The sequence below is a fragment of the Scleropages formosus genome, chromosome 13 (genome assembly GCF_900964775.1).
Source record: "Scleropages formosus chromosome 13, fSclFor1.1, whole genome shotgun sequence".
NCBI lineage: Eukaryota > Metazoa > Chordata > Actinopteri > Osteoglossiformes > Osteoglossidae > Scleropages > Scleropages formosus.
Genome location: NC_041818.1, coordinates 21,142,427 through 21,163,808, shown reverse-complemented (window position 1 = coordinate 21,163,808; position 21,382 = coordinate 21,142,427).

Genomic DNA, 21,382 nt, shown 5'->3' with positions numbered 1-21,382 from the left:
TTCTGTCCGGACACGAACTTCATACACACACAGTCGTCGGGGCGGCGGCCACGGCTCCCAGGTTACTCATTATGTCCTCCGCTTTCGGTCTTTCTCTGCACTTCTAACGCTGGAGCGCGAGGCGGAGGGGCGGAGTGTTCCGCTGCAACGTCCACAGCATCGCATCGCTACACCCAAGACTTGGACCTCAGATAAACCTCACCTGGACCGCAGTTAAAGTTCAAATAGCGGGTGCGATCCCCACAGCTCACACTGGACTGGGAAAGTACCGACGAGTTTTAACCCCTTAAGAGAGAATGTCACAAACACGCTGCTGAAGGATACTGGAGTAGGACTCGAACGTATGATCTTTGGGTCCGAAGGCAGCAACCGTAACCGCTACACTCACAGCTGTATCCGTTTCTAGGGACGTTTAATTTGGGGTTATCTGGGGTCTAAATGACCTCTTATGTATAACAGGTTTATATTAGTTTTCTTCAAGGTCTGCCAGATAGTAGTAGGTGCTGCTGTCTTCAGCGCTGAAGGTTGTTGGTTCCAGTTTCACCTGCAACTGTAGCACACTTAAGCAATGTATTTACCTCAGTTTGCTCCACTAATGTTACCCAGCTGTGTATAAAGAAGCAATTCCTCTGAAGTAAATGTAACAGGTTTATTTGAGGCGCGACAGGGTTACCTCTGGATTGCTGGAGGTCTAACTGAGCTTTACCTCAGTTTTATCTGCGGTCTCACGGGTTTATCTCAGGTGGAGAAGTCTAACTCGGGGAGCTGGTAGCGCAACGATTAAAGCAATTTCCTCCACACCGAAAGATCATAGGTTTGAGTCCCCTCTTCAGAAATGTACTTATCCTAAATTGCGCTAGTGAAATTGTACAGCTGTACAAAGGGGTCAATGAGTGTTAGTACCTTAACAGTGTAAGTTACTCTAGGGGGGAAAGGCACCAGCTGGATGAGTGAATGTTAAACCTCAGCACTCCCGTTAAAAGGTGGTCCTTGATACATGACTTATACAGCGGTCCCGTCGACCTCGTTACATTGTATTCTCCACTCCAGTCCCCACATTTGGTGTTATAATCCAATTCGGACCGCTCTGCACCGAATTTCCAACACACTCATTCACTGTGTTTATCAACGACTGAGTTTTGTTTACAAAAATGCTGTCTTATTTACAGAAGGTCCCGCTTGTGATTCCATTCAAGTGACTTTTTTATTCAAAAACAGCAACCGGCTGAAAACGTGAGTATTCTGGTGGCGCATGATGATAGAGAAAAAGCGAAACAACAGATTTGAAATGGACGTGAAAATAATAGCGTGGCTTGAAAATATAGCGCTGCACTTGTTAATCTATATCAGTGATATTTAAACATAAATGATGTGTCAAATTAGTGAAAAAAATCAACAAAGCCCTATTACAAAATGGACCATTCAGGTGTTCAGTTGTTTATATATCCTTATGGTTCGTATAAGGGGGTTTGCGACTTACGACGAGGAATGGAGCCCCATGGTAAGTCGAGGGGCACCCGTATACATAGGTTTCAGTAAAGGTCAGTAAAGGATGGCGCGCAGGGAGACTCGAGAGAGCGCAGCCCTTACACATCTGTCTGCTCCACACGCAGAACCGCTGTGCTCTGCTCTGTCTGCTCTCCCCGCATGATTCATCCCCGAAAGCAGAAGTGTCCCGACAGGAAGGATGAGAGCGATCCAGATCTCCTCTCCACACTTGTGCATGGTGGCAGATCTTTATGAACAGGGCCTGACGCGCTGCAGTGCGCCGCTCTCTATTATCGCCCGTCCGCTTTTGTCTGGAAGAGGAATACGCGGCTCGTCCCCGTCCACAGTTAGAGCCTTAACCTGTTACGGAGAAGGCCAGCAGGTGGCATAGTGGTTAAGTACTTGGACCTGCGACTATACGTTTGCTTGATCACACAAGCTGCTTTGTTAAAGTATACGGGAGTATTCAAAAGAGACATAAAATTTTGAGCAGTGCACGTCTCCTCTGGAAGACTGCCTACAGTCACGAGATACAAAGTGAAGAGGATCTAATCTTAATATCACAACAGCAGAAGGAGGTGCTGTGCCATGTCACCAGACGCTTGGTCGCAGAGGTCAGGCCCAAAAATACACCCTGACTGAAGCTAACATCATCTGGTGCAGCAAACGGACTACTTAATATGGCTTTATGAGAACTTTTTTTCCGTCCTGACAATGTACTGTATATAGAGAACACAGAACACAGGACACCGCATGGTTAAAGAACAACACTGGTGGCCGAAATACTGCAGCTTCTGCTCGGCAATGCCTTTGTACCCCTCGGCAGGGTACATTACCTCAGTTTACCTTCAGTAAAGTCGGCTTTGAAATGGATGGACTCTAAAACGGAATCCATAAATTTAGTTTTATATAAATACAGTATGTCTGGCATACACATATAATACCACACACAAATCAGGAATATTTATTAAATCCTAGACTTTTCCATTTTGGGTCAGCTGACAGAGTGGGGTGTGGTGGTGTGTTAGGTTGGACCGGGTCAGGTCCTGCTCTCCCGGGGGTCTGGGGTTCAAGTCCTGCTTGGGGTGCCTTGCAATGGACTGATGTCCTGTCCTGGGTGTGTCCCCTCCCTCTCCAGCCTTAGACCCTGTGTTGCTGGGTTAGTCTCTGGCTCCCCATGACCCTGTGTGGGACAAGTGGTTTCAGATGATGTATGTATGTCAGCTGACTGCATTGTCACCACCGAGGATAATAATAATAATAACCTACATATTTACCAGATGGTTTTTTCCAAAGCAACTTACGATGTTAAGGTTCTTACAATTATTTACCCATTTATACACATAGGTAATTTTTTTACTGGAGAAATTTTGGAGGAAGTACCTTGCTCGAGGATACTACAGCTGAAGGTGGGAATTTTAACCTGCAACCTTTGGGTCTAAAGGCAGCAGCTCTAACCACCATGCTATCTGCTGTCCCCATATAATAATAATAATAATAATAATAATAATAATAATAATACCACCCTGCAATGAACTGGCATCCCATCCAGGGCGTACCCCCCCACCTTGTCCCTGGTGCTTCTGTGATACACGCCATATCACCATGACCCTGAACAGGACAAACAGTTTCTGAATCACTGGGCACAAGGCTGGGGGGGGGGGTATACCATAGATGGGACTCCAGTCCATCACAGGCTTCTGTTTCTAAATATAATGCAAAAGAAGCACAATGAAATAAAGTCAAATTACTCTGATAATGACAGAACACAGAAGGAATTCCAGTAAGGACCGTGGAGACCCACCATATTTCCCAGTTTCCTTCTCAAAATGACATGTCTTCACACATGTGGGTTGCATATGTGCACGTTTGCTTGCGTGTGCGTGGAGAGGTTGTGCGTCCACTTCTGCACCATTGGTGCACTGAAAAGACTGCTCCGATTAGAGCTGAGCCCCAGCTTCCGGCGCAGCTCCATATTCAGCACGGCGTCCCGCTGCTGTAATGAGAGGCTTGCTGTCTCTGGTGTCACCTACATGCTGGAGATTTCATGCTGGAAAATGTGTATCTTGTGCAAAGCGGAAGGGAGAGATACAGCGAAAGGGGTCTGTTTCTGGGACAGGGCTGAGCAGTGGAGACTAACACAAGTGTGTGTGTTTTTGGGGTGTGGCATGTATGGGCCAAACAAGGTATAGTGAACAAAGCGACCAGCGGAGTCATGCAAAGGAACCCATAACCTGGTCAGTCCCACACGCTCAAGTGGCTTCAAAATTCCTACCCCTGAACTGTGTGTCCTGGATGAGACCTGAAAAGGCCAGACAAAGCTCCCGCCTTGGCTCTCCTTCCTTCGCAGAGTACCGATCCTATTCGGTCCAGATCCGAAGGCCAGAACGCTTGGAAAGGAAGGCTGAAGACGATGATGTCACCTCTAAAACAATGCCTCATTCAGAGGCCTGGCGGGCAGGAAGTCGCTGCTTGTTTAAACGACTACATCTGTTGAACAACCGCAACCAGATTCCTTCAGCGGGTGAAAACGCTTGCAGAAAATGAGCTCCTATACCAAATGTATATGCAGTATGTTAAAATATACTGAAAATATGTAATGAAAGAGTGCATTTTTACAAAGGCCAAATGATGCGGTGAAAACCACTGCCAACAAATTGCTAATTGCAATGGTTTCCATTATTTTTTACTCATTTTTAGCACTACTATTTAAAAGTTTCGAGTTCTATATAAGTTCTCGACACCTCAAATGCTACTTGATTCCCTCCAAGATGAGGTGCGTGTGTGTCATATTTTGCCATTAAACACTACAAATCCCAAGATGCTTTGCAGCAGGTTGGTCACTAATGACAAATGGAATTCTGAGCAGCAACCAACATGCAGTTCCCTGACAGACCCACAGGAGGCGCTCATGCAGGGGTCCACTGAAATGACCATAGCTAATCCAACCTTCCATTCCACAGGTAAAAAACAGCAAGTGTATTCCTCTAATTTCCTAGTCACCATGAGCTGATACATAGCTACAACTCCAACCTCTGAGTTCTAAGAATTTGTTTTAAGATATGTAAATCTGATCTTTTTTTGCTGCATATGAAATATTAATGAACAGAATATAAAATATTAAAGAAAATTTGCAGAGATATGCAGTAAGTTTTTCCATAAACACAGACAGCATGTGCAGTACTGACTTGATATTTCAAATATTATTTTCCTTACAAGGGAAGTCTGTAAATTGGCCAGTAGGCTCCACCATAAATGCAAACTTCTTTCCGTGATTATTTTCGATATGATTTTGGCAATAGAGTCTGAGATCTCAACTCTTGAAATATTAACAATGTCACTGGTTCAGCAGACTTCAAAAGCGGTAATGCGCCTGGGACTCGAGAAGGTCTGAGTAACAGCAGAAATCTCACTTCCCAGGGGTCTCGTTCTAGAGCTCCATGTCTACACTTTGCATTATGGGATATCACAGCGTGATCTGTGTGTGTTGCTTGTGCGTGCTGGATTCACACTCCTGTTGATCTCAAGCACTCCAGTCGGGTACTCGCCTGTCCACTAGCGGGTGGGTGGTGTTTCCAGGCCACTAGGCTCTAAGGGGACCTCCTCAACACAGGATTACGTCGGGGCAAATCCTAGACTTCAAACTGACCATCGCCACCTGGTGGCAGAGTCCTTCACTGACGCGTTGACATACGACCCTGGAACCCTTTCTGGAATAGCCCGTTCGCCGAAAGAGCTACTGGCAAATTACAAAGCACACTGAACAGAGAGAGACTCCCTGCATCACAAGCCCTGCTGCATCTGACAGCAGGTTCTCCAGAGCCCTTAGCCCATGCAGCACGGGCCTGGGTTGCCATGGCAACAGACAGAAATCCCCTTGCTGTGTAAGTCATTGCAGACAGGCAGCTCACGCAGGGAGACGGACAGCCAGGTTTATCACTGACAGCAGATTTATGCTTTTATTTTTTTAACACGCACACGTGTCAACGGACTGGACGGCCAGCAGTCGGCTTACAGAAAGCGCAAAGGTTCTCCACTCCAAATTATGGCTGACGTGCACGGCGCATTGTTTTTTTTTTTGTACCGCAACACAATCAGCGTCCTTGCCCGCGGTCCCTCATGTGTGTTTGTGTTACGCGCGTCTGGGTAATCTGAGGTCATCGCTGAGCCTCCCGCTCGTCTGCTCAAGACTTTAGTTTCCGTTTAACACGCGCAGCAGACGAAAATGTGCGTCTGCCTGCGGGAGCCAACGAGGAATTCGTCTTGACAAATACTCAAATTTCCATGAGTCACTCAGATGCTAAAGTACTTGGACGTCCTGCAGCGGGAAAAAAAGCCCACAAGCATTCATCAGAACCCGACCGCAGGTCTTTAGGAATACTATTGATTTTCCTAGGCGTTAGCAATTCATGAATTATTTATCGACGCGCGATGTCTCGGATTCTGGGAGAGCTGTCGCTCTGTGCGCCGACAACTGACACGAACTGCCGGCCAAAGCCTGACGGGTTCCTACAGCAAACACCAAGGCCGGTCTCACCAGGCGCAGCTCCTCCTGCATGGTCCTGCAGCCAGAATGACATCCAGTAGATCCAAGCCCTGCTACTGGCCAAAGGGTTCCAATCCACCCCCCCACTCCTGTGTCCTGTAGGAGTCCACACCCCAATGCAAGTGGCTCTTTCTCAGCACATTTGGAACGCTTCAGTGGGCCTCGCTGCTGACACACCACCCATTCATACGTCATCCACCCGCCCATTATCAATAAGCGCTTGCCCAGCGCAGGTGGTCCACAGTCCGTCCCGGAAGCCCCGACAGGGCAGCGTACACCCTGGATGGGACGCTGGCTCAGATCAAATCAGTAGGTAGCAGAACACTGAAGTCCACTGTGAAAACTGAAGCATATGGAACAGATTAAAGCTCAGGGAACGCACTGGTCCATCAGGGACACGGCGATCGGTAAAGTGAGCGCCGAAGTGCAGAGTTTGATCGGGCTGGAATTTTGCATGAAGCTATGTGCGACCAAGTGAAACACATGGCCGACTTGTTGGCCCGCATTGTTTCCAGCCTGTACCTAACACCTCGCCATGAGAATCACGTCTGACGAGCGACCGTGATGAGCTCCGCTCCACAGCGGATCTACGGAAAATAAGAGGGGATGAGCGCTGGGTCACTGCCTGGGTGACAATCGACCGAGCGCAACCCTCAGTGACAAGATGCTCCTCAGCCGAACAAAGGAACCTGCCTAGAAGGGTCCGACGGGAGAGAAGAACCAACCGGGATGCGGAAGGCTTGCGGAGGATCGGCAAGGCGCACCATTCCTGGCACACGGGAGGCGGCGAAGAGGCCGGGCCTTACCTCGCAGAGCTGGGCAAGATGCTCGCGCTGTCTAGAGGCCCACTGGGGTCCGTGTGGAACCCGTTGGGGAGGCCCCGCAACGCGGAGCGGCTGAGGACGTTCTCCGATCGGCTGCTGGTGATGGAGTTTCGCAGGGGGCTCCCGGTGTTCGCCGTGTGGCCTTGCCCTTCGTCCAACTCAGCCACGACCCCCGTCTCCGTGGCCACCTCCGGCCCCTCCTGCTCCACCACGGTGGCGAGCTCCAAGGGCTCGGAGAGTTCGGGGCCCTCGCGCGCCCTCTGCTGGATGAGCGGGGTGAGCGGCGCCTCGAAGCTGACGCAGCTGTCCGTCTCGTCCGTCAGCGACAGCACATCCAGCGAGTCCAGGCTGCTGTAGCAGGTGCCGCGGAGCAGCTCCGACTCCACGATGCGCTCGAACGTGGAGCTGAAGCCGTCGCGGTTCTCCCTCGCCTCCTCCTTCTCGTCCTCCCCCTCGTCCGCCTCCGCCTGCTCGACGAGGCGCTCGAACGTGGAGCTGAAGCCGTCCTTGTTGTCAGCGTCACCCTCATCCTCCTCCACCACCTCGGCGCCGGCATCTTCTACGATGCACTCGAAGCGGGAGCTGAAGCTGTCCTGGTTATCTTCCGCGCCATTCATGTCACACCCGTCTTCCTCACCCGCGTCCTCCTTTTTGAGCCTGCGGAGACACGGAAGGGGTCATAGCTGAGGACTTATGAACACAGGGACATGCACGCACGCACACACACACGCTGCTCCTCTGATCATAGGAAAGGCAGCTAAGGCAGAGTTAATGACAATACCATGTCACCATTGAACATCAAATCGCCGGAGCTCCTTCTGCCCCTGCTGGTTTTTCCTCTATTTCACTTCTACCAGCAAGTAATAACTCACATTTCTGGCCCATGTTGCCAAACTAAAGATGCACGGTCCTGTTGCGCAACCGTGTTTTGCAAACGCTGACCTCTCTGTGTCTCCTAGGTCCGGGTCGTCTGTGTGCGAAGCCTCATCTTTCTCCAGTGTCAAGTCCGGCCCTCTGCCGCTCTCCCTTCGGTCAGCCTCCTCCTGCGTGCCGATCTCGACCGGCTCCTCCTCGGGCACGTTCCCATCCAGGCCGCACGTCCTCTCCGGCTCCTCGTCCCCCGCATCCTGCGACGGGTCCGGCTCGCTCTCGTCAGCGGGGGCGCAGGGGCGCTCGCCTGTGGGCGGATCTGCCGGAGGCTCCTGGGTCATGGTGCCCGTGACGGCGAGGTGCTCGGCGTCGGCGCTGCTTCGGTCCAGGCCGTCCGGCAACAGGTTCGAATCCAGGGTTGGTGTCACGTCTGCGGAAAGGGAAGCAAACGGGACACTGGAACTTTATATCCCAACTATCCCAACCGTAAATCCGCTCTGTGGGAGGACTAGAAAAAAGACCCGTCTTGGAGGGAAAAGGCTCGGTGCAGAGCCAGCTCTAAGGGGGAGGATGGGACACGACCTGCAACACTAGATAAGCCTTATTAGCTGCGCAGACGGGCGCTCTTAGTGCGGCGGCTCTCCACAACGGGCAACAAAAGTGATGAATGTGAACCTCACCACACCTCGGTCCCCTTGCAAGCCCCCAACCAAAAGCATGACATCATATGAAAAAACACTCGGCCTGTGGTTCTGAGCTCAGAGACCCTGAGACCTCACTACGGAGGCGAAAATGCCGCCGCGCCGCATCTGGGAAGCAGTCGAGCTAAATGCCGGGTGCCCCGGTGGAATTTTGAGGACCAGCAACAAGACAACACACAGCTGGAGGAGAGTGGCATGTTCGTAGGGATGGAGAGCAATTGCAACAGCAGGCACATGTACCTGGAAGCGTGACGTCTTTCTGCGTGAGCGCCATCAACGGGCCAGGATCTGAAAGCCGGGTCTTAAAATGATCCCGCATGCCAGTGTGAAGGGATCAATACCCAAGTCAAAGCAACGTCAGATCAGTTGCGGTATGATGTCAGCGTGACATCGCTAAGCTGGCGCTGCCTGGTGGAGTACAGTGTGGAGCCACTTTTCACTGCGATTCCTGCCTGTGCTCAGGGAAAAATAGGCTGTGGAAATGGAGCTTCTTCAGTGTTCTGGAGAGGAAGTGGGCAAGGGGCCAGACTGTACGTAGTAGAGAGAACGCCTCTGGTAGAGGACACCCGGGGACACCGGAACTGTAATTGTTCATGTTAAAGTTAGGGTTAACATAAGGGTGAAGGTTAGCGTTAGGTTAGGATTAGTATTAGGGTGAGGGTTAGCGTTGGGGAGGCGCGGTGGCGCAGCGGATTTAGCCTGTGCCTGTTCTATGATGGGTCTGGGGTCCGAGTCCTGCTTGGGGTGCCTTGTGACAGACTGGCGTCCCATCCTGGGTGCGTCCCCTCCCCCTCCAGCCTCACACCCTGTGTTGCCGGGTTAGGCTCCGGTTCACCGCGACCCTGCTCGGGACAAACGGTTTCAGACTCAGTGTGTGTGTGTGTGTGTTAGTGTTAAGGTTTGGACTAGGGTTAGGATTGTGGTTAAGGATCGTGGTTCTGGCAGGACCTGATCAGCTGGCAGCGTAACCCACAAGGGGTCAGTAACCCCAGCCAGCTCAGCCACCACTGGGACATTCCCCACATTTTGTGTTCCCTGGACCTCCTCATCATCTCGCAGGACATACATTCGCCCCTCGCATAAACCCCGCAGAGGAAGACCACTCCCTGGACTTACCTCTTACCTTTATGCCCTGAACTATAATATTTAACCCCAAACTTAACACTTCTTGACAGCGTTCTGGCCGCTAAGCCCACTGCTTTGGAGCAGGAGAGCTTTTCATGCTGGTATTAAGCAGGAAACAGTGTTCAAAACAACCCTGAACCAAATGCACACACACTCACAAACACACACACACACACACAGCTTCTCCTGCACACCGACAATTACCCATGCACACTGACGCACACACATTCCCACGCATGCACACACGAGAAGAAGACCGAGAGGAAATTATTTAGAGCATTGCTAAAAGTCCCACAGCTTGGGACTGGCAGATGTTCCTGCCCCCGTACCCCACCGCGGTCGGCATTTCGCGTCACCACCATTAACAGTGCGTACACCCCGCCGCACCGCGCACACTACTGTGCACTTACATGCGTGATTGTGTCAGTGTGTGTTGACACTGGTTTTTCGTCTGGTCACGTGTGTTTATGTGTGCGCGCGTGTGTGCCGACCATATGCGACACGCTCGTGTGATCTGATTTATTCTAGCATGAGCAAGTGCTGCCCGCATGCGTGGAAAGATCTGCGCGCGCGTGGAGACGTGTGCGTGGGCGCGTGTGTCGTCTGCATCATCCGCAACCCAGGTACGCTGAGCCAAAGAGCCACATCAGCACCGGATCTGTTCTGCAATGCAAATTTCAGCAATCGTCCGGTGAGCTACGGCTACCAAAGAGGATTTGCTAAAAACCTAATTATGTAATACAATTAGGGGTCCTGCAGAAATAACCTAATGGAACAAAGATGCTGATACAGTTGAATCTGATTTGGAGTTTCTGTTTTGGACGACCGCAGGGATCCGCATGAAGGTGCGGGGAGCCGGGGGTCCGGAGGGCCATCGGGGGCCACCGCTCCCAACGCAAGAGCTATCAGGAGAGCAGGAAACCCAAGAAACAAGGAGGAAAGTGGGAACAGATGCAGAACCTCCCCACCCACTTGCAGGACCGCCCCTCCGTTCACACGGGTTCGAGGTAGCAACGATCACCTGGGATACGTATGTTCTGCGGCGGCTGGCTGACAAGCGACGTGCCGAAGGACCTCTGGCCCCGAGACAACGGCGGGTCGCTCGTTTCCTGAAGAGGCCGCTCGGAGCGCTGCTTGAGGAAAACGGCATGGTCTTTTCTGGAGAAAGTGAGCGCTCAGTAAACAAAGGAAGTGCTCAGAATCCTGTCGCTCCCCAGTACAATCGCAAACAAAGGCAGTTAATTAAACGTGAATTGGCGTTCCGCTGCGAACAAACGACCCAGCGCACAACCGGAGCGGGCGGTTATGATCGCATGAATTCGGAGCGTAACTTTCTTAGCAGTCATTTTAATGAACACAAATGACCCTGTTCCTGTTTGGTAGGAGGTAATGCAATCTTAACCTGAAGGTTGTTGGTTCGAAGCCCTTCTCTCCATTTCCAATACCGTACCCACCCACAATTGCTCCAGTAAAAATGCACAGCTATATATATAGGTTACGCACAACAAGTTTCTATTATTCATTCATTATCAGCAATCACCGGTCCAATAGTGGGTCACGGTGGGCGGGGCTCTAACCGAGAAGCACAGGGTTTGAGACTGGGTACGCTCAAGAGAGGACACCAGTCCATCCCCCTGCAATCACACACAGCAAGGGCAATGTAGTGTCACCAGGTCATCTGGTTCAGTTCATCTATGTGAACACGAGGAGAACATGCCAATCCACGCCATCCGAGGCAGACCGGTACCCACGTCCGAACCCACGCCCCAATAGCCATGAGTCACCAGCGCTATCTGCTGTGGCACCGAGGGACCCGAGTACCGTAAGTTCCTTTCGAAGAAAGTGTGACAAAATATCTCTTTAATTACCTCTGAGTCCAAGAAATGAACCAGTTTTGTTCACCCCCAAGAATGGAGCCATTGACCATGGTATTCTCCCCAAAATATGTGGAACTGGATAATTACAGTGAGCAAATACAGTACAGAATGCGTTCACCTCCGGGGCAGACCACAGCGGACTGGCGAGGGCAGCCTTTGCAGTAATCATGGTAATCGCTTTCAGTGACACGTTCAGTGAACATACCAGCAACGGGACACGGGGCGGGATTGTTATGTGCATTGTATGATGCATCTGAAGAGTGTTAGCTTTAGCCCCCGGGGTGGGACGATGGATGGGAGGCAACGGGGGGACGCGACTTCCAAGAACAAGAGGAAGCGCTGCACTGTGAGCCTCTTGGGTCTTCGCTCTGTAGCTTGACCTGAAAAGCTCTTTCATAAGACGGACGCCGCGGCAAGAAACCTGCTCCCCCCACCCCCGCACCGCCTTGCGTCATCACACGAGGGGAAGGACGCCTGGGACAGGAACGCGGTAAAGCGGCAGCAGCATCGTCCGTGCTGAGGCACGTGCAACGCACACGCAGGATCCGTGTCTGCCTTGCTGCTCTTCCACCCTCCCACATTACCTGACATCATATATCGCTGCAGGACAGCAACCTTAATTAGTATTATTAATATTATCAGACTTTCATTTTCCCTTAATATTACCTGACAGAGGATTTAATGTCTGAGCCAATTTGTTTCTTCATACAATTACACTGTCTGGTATCACATATTCTAGAATGTTCCGCATATTGCAGAATAAGGCGAGTGAGAAAACGTTAACGCCGAGCCATGGAGACACGGAGACACATTATCCCGGTGGCAGTTTCCTCCAGCGCTGAAGGACGCCCACGCCGTCGGACCACGCGGGGTTCCTCCAGTCAGGGAGACGTGGTTCGGGTCTCTCCGAGGTGAAGTCATCAGAAGAAGGAGAAAGCGTATTAAACTAGACTCTTTCCTGTGTCCTCAGAGGATCCTCTGAGTGGGGCCCTCATGGCAACGTCCATCACCGTCTAGTGCGACTTGGAGGAGCAAGTGAGGTGGTTGCAGCTGCTCCCTTCCACCTGAAAGACTCACGTTCAAATGTCATCTTCTGCTGCCAAACCCTTGCTCAAATACGCTTTGGAGAAAAGCATCTGCTAAATGAATAAATGTAAATATAAATCATTAGATATGAACCCCCTCTGCGTGTGGGTTCGGTTGTGCCCGGGAACTTAACCGATCAGCTGCAGTTCCCTTCGTCCTCCGAATGTGTGCGAGTGCCCTGTCATGGACTGGCGTCTCTTCCAGGCCGTGTCCTGACTCACACTCTATGCCTCACACTTCAGGATAGGCTCCAGACCACTGTGACTCTGCACCGGACGAATGGTCATGACCAATAAATGGAAACGCTGATCTTTATCCACATTTAAAATACTCTCCCGTGTGAATAATTCACCGACTCAGCTACTTTCCAGCCTGGAAAAACAATGTAGTTTTATTGTCTCATTATGCAGTGTACAATCTGAGCCCTAACCGATGGTGACTCAAAACACTCGGATATGAAGGTTTGGAGAAGGCATGACGACGCGCCGTTCCCCTAGCTGACATTGCATGTTGGGATAAATATCTCAAAGGGACACGGTGATGCAATAACGGACTCGCCGGCAATGAAAACCGGAGGAATGGAAAGTCGATAGCCAATAAGACATCAGTACCAAGAAGAGGGAAGCAAAATCATTTTGTGCAATTATGTTTCCCTCGTGTCACAAAGTCTTTGCCCCTCGCGCTCATTGTCTCTCTGTCCGTCAGAGACTGTGGGAAACACTGGGTCCGGTCATCATGCTTCCCTTGTAAATTTCCCATAATCACAACACATACACCAGGCTGTCAATCATCCGCATGACCTACTAACCCTTTTCTTCCGAGAGGAGTGCGTGCTCACACACGCTCGTGAACCCTACGTACTGGAACAGGTGATACGATCATATTGTTCCTATCATGCGGCACCAGCTGCGTAACCTCTCTGAACAGAAGGACAGGAACCTGTCATTTTTATATACTCGTGAAGATATTACGGTCGGGTTCTGCACCGGAGGACACGCTGACGCACGCGCTCGGCACGGTCGCTCCACGCGCAGCCGTGTTATTCCACAACACACGGCGCTCACACAGATGCAGGCCTGTCAGAGACGCTTATAAAGAGGAACTTGAAAGCCCCCCCCCCCCCGGCCCCTCCGTAAACAGCGAATTACTCAGCGTTGAACGGCAGCACCTCCTTAATCACCTGCACCTGTCACATTTACAGCTTCAAGGTCGAACGGCGCTGCGTGTTGTGTCACGTAACGCGGGGAGACACCCCCGGAAACACACCGCACCTTTATCGGGGATCTTTTATATCCGTAAGGGGCTCTGCTCTGCTCTCCTCTGTGCTGCTCTGCGCTGGCTCAGTGATGCGGGAGGAGAGGAGGAGGAGTGTGTGTTCTGCGCGCGGTGTCTGCCCCGCTGCGGTGCTGTCTCGGCGTCTGACGCCTTTATGTTGGACTCGCCGAGGATGCTCCCCCCTGCGAAGGGTTAACAGCAGGCTCCGCGATGAGCCTCATCAGAACCCCTCATTGTGTCTGTGCGTGGCACACTCGCACTCCAGCGCCATTACCGCCACATTATGCTGGACCTCTGAGTAATATAATTAAGATGATAATACAGGGTGGGGGGAAGGTGGATAATGATGGGGGTGAGGCACCTGTTCCGTCCCACCCTGTCCTCCTCGAACCCTGGACTAGAGGACCCGCACTCACACACAGGCGCGCACGCGCGCACACAGGCACACACACACGCACACACAGCTGACTGGGACCGAGATGCTGCCATACTTCCCCAGCCTCCCCGCTGCAGTCGCCATGACAACAGTATGATTGGGAGACACGGCTCGCGCTGCCGCCGCCGCCGCCGCCGCCGCTGCTGCTTTTCTTCCTTCCAAAATACGTGTCTCTCTCTTTTGAAAAGCGAGCTGCCTTCTCGGGGGTTAAAGACATTTCTCAAAAACTCAGCACGGAGCCACAAAATGCGCGCGCGCGCGCCCGCCGCGCAGATGTGCGTTAAATGGCATCCGCGTCTCTGTCGCATACGCGTATCTCAATTATGAAAGGGGCATATCTTGATTATAGAAGGTGCACGCGCTGATTTTTGGTCTCTGGCGGAGTGTGGCGTTCAGGGAGGTGCAGATGTGGGCTTCTTCTTGCAGACACGGTGCTCGGTGTGTGTGTGTGTGTGTGTGTGTGCTGCATAACGGTGCAGTTATTGAAGGGGACCGGGGTACCTGCGCAGGATAAAGGGTGCGAACCCCAGGAAAGCGATACAGAATAACGCAGAACCGCATCGCACACACACAGACACACGCACACACACGCACACACACACACCACGGTGAGCGCAGCGTGTACGGCTCGATGTGATGATGCGGGAGGTATATGGCACTTACCAGGAGAAAGGAGATCAGACAGGAGGAGAACAGAGTCCGGCTTCCACGCGCGCGACCCCTTTCTCCCTGTCCATTCATGCACGAGAGGAGGATGGAGACCACGTCGACCGCGCGCGTCCCGTGCGCTCCGATCCACCCCGCGATCGAATCGGTGCTTCGCACCTCGCGCCTGCCGCCGCCGCGCGCTGACTGGGGCACGCGGGAGGTCCGGCCGGCGAGGGGCGCGAACGTGGAGGGTGTGTGCGTGCGTGCGTGCGTGCGTGCGTACGTGAGTACGTGCGTGTGTGTATGTATTTGTGTATATGTGTGTGTGTGTGAGTGTGTGTGTGTGTGTGTGTGTGTGCGTGCGTGCGGTGTGGTATGTGTGTGCACGCGCGCGCGGGTTCGGCCGCTGCGCGCGCGCACGTGTGTGTCTGTGTCTGTGTGTGTGTGTGTGTGTGTGTGTGTGTAAGAGAGGTAAGCGCCGTGAGCGCGAGACTCGGCTGCTCCGCAAACGCGCGTCTTTCTTTGTGCCGATCGTGTCCCAGTGTGAACAGGGAAGCGGAGTGGAGTGTTTGGGCAATGAAGACGAACCGGAGACGCGTCCCGGTGTGAGTGCGGTGTCACACGCGACATAACAACACGTGTGAACAAGGAGCTTGCTGGGGGGGGGTCGTGGGTTTCAACGATCACGGTGCGTGTAGGAGCGCATCGGGCAAAGGGCTTCTTTAAAGTGGCGGGACGTCGCGTGAGTCGCTGTACTTTGATCGCCACCTGGGAGACAGGTGACCAGAGTCGGTGATGCTGCACTGCTGTAGTGGTTAAGGCATCACCCGCATGCTACAGGGCCCCGTTTGAATCCCACTCCTGCAGTGGCATCTTACACCAGGATATTTACCCTGGATCACTACAGTAAGAATACTCATCTATATGAATGAGTAAATCATGAAAATTGCCTCTTGTTGTTGTAGAAACGGAACATTGCAAGTCACCTTGGATAAAGCTCAGCCATAAATGAATAATGATTAATAATCAAAGGCTGCTGCTTCAAGCTGAGCTACCGCTGTACCCTTGAATGAAGGACTTGTCCTCATGCGCTGCAGTAAAACACCCCACTTTATTAATGGGTCAAGTGGTGTATAATACGCTGTTTATAACAAACACTTCAGTAAATAACCAATGATAATGTGCCTAAAAGTGCGTTTTTCTTTTTATTCTTGCTTTACCGGTTACTGAGTGATTGACACAGCCTTGTATCTCAGCCACACTGCTGCTCAGAACCACCCCGTCATGACAGTTCAACGTTTTTGACCTCGCAGAATGAGCCACGCAGCCTTTGGTCCCTGGTTATGACCACCTTGGCCGCTAAACTCGCCCAGGGCTCCCAAAGCACCGCGTGCACCCGGGCCGTGTGTCTCAGAGGCCTCCAGCCAAGGACAGTCACCTTGCTGAAAGGTCAGATCAAAGGGACAGGCTGCAGGAGGACAGCCAAGAGAACAGAGGGGACACGGGGCCTGGGCGCTGGGTCTGCAGAGAGGGACACCCCCCACTCCCCCCACGGGGCCACAACACACACCGCCACCCTTGTTTATTTATTCATTACCTTTCTTCGGGACGTGAGGCCACTCCTCCCAGGGGAATCCACTAAAGAGCGGCGAGACAGTGGGGAGGGGGTGGCTGGCCAATGAGCTGCCCCAATCTGGGGACGGCTGGGGGGGGGGACCCAGGATGAGGGTGTGAGCGGGGTGGGGGTTGGGAGGTAGTGAGATCTGGGAGAGGGGAGCTGATGGTTTGGAGAAGAGAAAGGAGACGGCCCGCCGTATTGGCCAAATGTCACACATGTGGTAGGATGGTGGGCTCTGCAGTGGGGGGGACCACCCTGAGCGACTACTCTTTGAATCCAGGGAGCCGCGGCTAATCGCCCAACAGCCCGGAAAATTCCCGGGGTTAATCGGAGGATAATAATGTCTGCAGAAAGGGGCTGCTCCCGTCGCTCAAATGGAGCTGGGTTCGACGTACCGGCGCACAGGTGACCTTCTCAGTGTGACCCCCGCTAAACATCACCCATTTAACCAGGGCTCCTCTGCGGTGAGCGGTTTAAAATGCTGCGCGACCGCCTCGCCGGTGCGGACCGTCTGCCTGCGGCGCTCCCAGCCCCTTTGTGCGAGCGTGCCTGCGCGTGTGCGGAAGACCGCTGAGTTGGCATGAATTTAAAATCCCACGAACGCGAATTGATCCGCTTCACGTTTTACCGTTTCGGGCCTTTGAGGTTTTCCACAGCAGGCAGCGGTTCGGTGCGTGCGGTGTCAGGCATGCGGACACACCCATTGTCTGGTGTCCTCTAGTAATCCGTCTCACTAAGCTGCGGATTCTACCTCGCTTTGCGGAAAAAAAAGCTCAAAAATATACAAGAAAATAATTTAAACATTCGTAGTTTGAGTATTTCAGACTGAAACACACTGCGGAGCACAGGAGCTGTTACAAGTGTTGCATTGCAATGGAAGGACTTGGGTTGAAATCCTGCCTCCTGCTGCAGTACCCTTGAGTACGGTACTTTCCCTGAACTAAAGTAAAAATTACCCAGCTGTGTAAGTGGATGCTAAAAAGATTAGTGTAAAATTACCACTGTAAGGTTCTCTGGAGGAAGGTGTCAGGTAAGTAATATTGATGCATTTAGTCCGTGTTTTAGGCCCTCGGTGCTGTAAATGAAGACAAACAATGGAAATATAAATAACGTCCTTTATAAGGTAGAAAACAGAGGTGTTTTACCACCTCCAGGAAGTCTTGTGTATTTTTATACCAGCGCTGGAGATGAGTGGAAGGGTGGGAATCTCAGTTCATAGACAACCGTACATGTGGACATGTCTTGAATCACTGGGTATCTTCATCAAAGGTTCAAAAATGCCCATTTAGTTCATATTCTGGTCGCATTTTGGTCATTGGGAAGAAGCTTTGGCCACACTGCCCTCTACCCAACATTCCTCTGCTGACCCCACCAATAATCCAGAAACCGGGACGTCTCGGCTCTAATTTCGTCCTGCTGAGCGCAACATACAAACAGAAGAGCAGTCGTGGGTTGGGCTATGAAACTGTACTTTGCACAGATCCTTCTATTTCTTCCGTGAGGCTGGTTGTCCACGTGTGCCTTTTCGCTCATTGGTTGAACATCCATCGCGAAATGTCCCGACGGGAGCAGCATGGGGGTGGGGGAACTGTTCGCAGATGCAGTATGACAGCTTGATTTGCCTATTTCCCACAGAATTGAAAACAAAACAGGGCAGGAGAGACAGGAAGAGTGGGGGGGTGGGGGTGCGATACGGAGGAAGGGGCACAGAGAAAGAGGGGGAAGTGAAAGTTGCGTCCTTGCCAGCTGGTGTTTGAAGGAGCGCTGCGATGGGCTGTACATCCGGTCGCCATCCCTCCGGAGAGCGCAGCCTGTCACGCTGGCAGGGAAGTGGCTCTGAAGGACGAGGGACCGCTGCCAAGGCCCGAGCAAGAGTCCTGCTGGGCCCCTAAATGCCACCCCATCAGCAGCCTGGCCGCCGCCCCGTTCCTGTCCCCGGTTCCTCCCCGGCCGAGTCTGCTGTCTGACCCAGACGCTCTCAGCGGGACGCGAGACACGCCTCTGGACCGACGGTCCGGCTTCCCGAAACGCAGCCTTCCGTATCGAGCGTAAAACGAGCCGCTCGGCTGAGCCGAGGCCTTTAGCGAAAAGGGGTTTGGGGTTTTCTTTCTCGAAAAGTCACGCAAATATGCGCGACTGCAAGTGATGCACAAAGGAGGATCGTGCTCCTAGTCGAGGGAAGGGACATGTCAAGACCCGAGAAAGTCTTTCTTCACCAGCCTGTCATTCGTTGTCTCCCGTCTCTGACCACTAGATGGCGATGTGCCGCTGTCAAAATAACACCACCATTCGCGCACAGGTTCTGCAAATATAATTTTCTGTAACTCAGCGCAGTCGACTTTTGCGCTCCAGTGTTCTTCATCTCTAACTTAATAGCTAACTAAATTTTTTTAAATTTTACGGACAGGGGTATTTCGATCTATATGGATATTTTGGTGTATATTTGGGAGTATTTGGTTATATTGCGCATTTAGACGCTCAGTAAATATTAATTAATGTGAATTAATTTCGCTAGGACGGGCTGGGGATCATCGCAGCCCTTCCAGGATGTGTGTTTCATGAGAATGAAGGGAAGGATGGAAGGATTAGTGATTATTGGCTCCAGTGGAAGAGTGCGACGGCTCTCTAGCGCACCCTGGTGGCTGGAGCGCGTTAGTGACTGTCGAGAGGAAGGACAGCAATATGAAACATTTCTCCTCTTGTTCTGCAGATGTTCTCACCTGGGACACGTTTCACTGGCTGTGTTTCAGTTTCCACTGCAGCCTCTCTGACCGGTTCAGGTCTGGAGAAGCAACGTTGCCCAGGCCTGCTAGCCTCCCCCGAGTTGAAACCTTTAAAACACTGCTAATCCCATTTCTCGAGACATGTTATAATATCTGACAAGAGCAGCTGACTGAATTGATATACATTTACATTTATTCATTTAACAGACGCTCGTCTCCAAAGTGACGCGCGTCTCGTAGAAAAATACAAAGAGTGCGTTACAGTCGGCCCTCTAAATTCACGAGTTTCATATTCGCGGGTTGGTTTTCAATAATTAAATGGGATTTTTTTTTTTTTTTTTGGACTTTTGCGACCTCGCAGAAGATGCTCGCAGGCTAGAAAATGTAAAGAAACATTCAGCAAATCATAAAAGCTTATATTACGTGCATCTTTATTCTATTTTTATGTATACAACACTGTATGGTATGGTATGGTAGGTGCCGAGTCGAAGCCGACCCATAGCGACCGCTCGCGTCGCTTTCGAGGCAAGTCAAGGGAGGAAACAGAGACAACACTGTATACATTACAAAAATGTATTATAAAAAGATGTTTTTTGAGCTGCCTAATGCAATGCCCCTCTTTGTGCACCTGGTAGCATAGTGGTTGGTGCTGCCTTTGGACCAAAAGGTCAGAGGTTCAATCCTCACCTCCCCCTGCAGTACCCCTGAGCAAGGTATCTACCCTAGATTTGCTCCAGTAAAATAACCCAGCTGTGCACACACACACTTTCTGAACCACTTGTCCCATACGGGGTCACAGGGAACCAGAGTCTAACCCGGCAACTCAGGAGGGGACGCCCCCAGGACAGGATGCCAGTCTGTCGCAAGGCACCCCAAGTGGGACTCGAACCCCAGACCCACCAGAAAGTAGGACTGTGGTCCAACCCACTGCACCACTGCACCACCGCACCCCCTGATGATCTACAAATTCATTATGTATACAAGATATTTTTAAAAGCTCGAGTACGGTAAAGAACTGAGGGATGCACGCGACGTGTTGGCGGACGCCGCGTATCCGTCTCAGCGGCAGCTTCGGTCACGTGTTTGTTTCGGGCTGATCCAAGTGGCCGTTTCATCTCGAGTTTCTCGCAGCAGTTTGCAGCGAACTTCGTGCGAGAAACTTCCAACTGTAGTCATGCTTCCAAAGCGTAGTGCCGCCAAAGAGGCAGGAAAAAAAGGCGAAGACCCCAGGGGGGTCAAATAGTTCTTCGCGAATTTTCGGAGTCGCGAGGGGGCTGCGGCCAGGCCCCTCGCGCATACCGAGGGCCGACTGTACATCGAAAGAAGGAGAGACTTGGATGCAGAAACGTGATTCTAAAGCACAGTTAATTTGTCACATTCCACTGGGTACGATAATCGAAATCCGCACTTAGTCATATTTTTAGGGCCAGAGTTTTATTAAACGTGTCCTTTCTATGCTTTCAGTAGTAATGAAAGCAAACGCTGGAGAAGACAGGCAAATAAATCTGTGCTCCGAGGGGCACTCGGAACGCGCGTGCGGCGCTTTCGGTTTACGGACAGTTTTTACCGCAAACGATTCCCACTTTTTTGTTGGCTCGCGTTCGCTGTGAACCCTGTAAAGTGCCTGTGGCCCCGAGGCGCTCTTGGTCGGAGCTCTTGTAGAGAGCGCTGCCCCCCCTTCCCAATAATGCGGGAGCGCAATGGGTCCAGCACTGCTGGGAGGAATATTTGTTACTGTCATTGTAAATTATTGCGCTGTTACTACTGTTCCTATCATGGCGTACCCTATGGTATACCTTGTTTTACCTCTTGCTTTAGTAGAACTGTTTTTTGCCGAGTATGGGAAGGCGGCTGTGGACGATCCGGTGCGTCCGGTTGTGCCGGTATTCAACCTCTTAGGAACTGACGCCGGGCCTGGCCCTCACCCATACGACCTGCCCTGTCATGTTCGATGCTGGTTCGCGGGAAATACACTGGCATGTGCGTTTGTGCGTGTCTGTGTGTATTACGTTCTTCTCTCTATTTCGGCTCAGTTCAGGTGGCTCCAATCACACAGTAAACACGCATCACTCAGCATTCAAGGAACAACTGGTACCCAGAGAGGGGTCTTATTGCAGCTGAAAGTTCTAAGATCTTTGTCGTTCTCTTTGCTTCACAGGCAGGTA